This window comes from Penaeus monodon, chromosome 24, assembly GCF_015228065.2.
Source record: "Penaeus monodon isolate SGIC_2016 chromosome 24, NSTDA_Pmon_1, whole genome shotgun sequence".
Taxonomy (NCBI): Eukaryota; Metazoa; Arthropoda; class Malacostraca; order Decapoda; family Penaeidae; genus Penaeus; species Penaeus monodon.
This window is the reverse complement of record NC_051409.1, coordinates 41,099,593-41,099,845: the sequence shown is the minus strand read 5'-3', so window position 1 is coordinate 41,099,845 and position 253 is coordinate 41,099,593. Positions and strand designations below refer to the sequence as shown.

The 253-nt window shown below is 36.0% G+C and overlaps 1 protein-coding gene across 1 annotated transcript in view; it reads left to right on the top strand.

The window, feature by feature from the left end:
* LOC119588969 (serine/threonine-protein phosphatase 6 regulatory ankyrin repeat subunit B-like) overlaps window positions 1-253 on the top strand; it is a gene marked incomplete in the record, with an annotated part of 103,883 nt that overhangs the window by 98,610 nt on the left and 5,020 nt on the right.

Genomic DNA, 253 nt, shown 5'->3' with positions numbered 1-253 from the left:
AGCAGCATATTTTTTTTGTACAAATTCATAAATGCTACTGAACGAAAACGTGACGTTGTAAAAGGTCCTTCCAGTTCCTCAGGTCATGACCTTTCTTAATGCATGACCTTGTTAGCGAGGTCTGTGCTCAGGCGTGCTTTTGTTATAAACATGTATATTTTTAGTTGTGTTTGATTGAAGTCCGAAAAAAATGAGAGAGTCTGTATTTTATATTTTATTACTCGTCTGCTGGCAATGTTTATTCAGGTGGTAT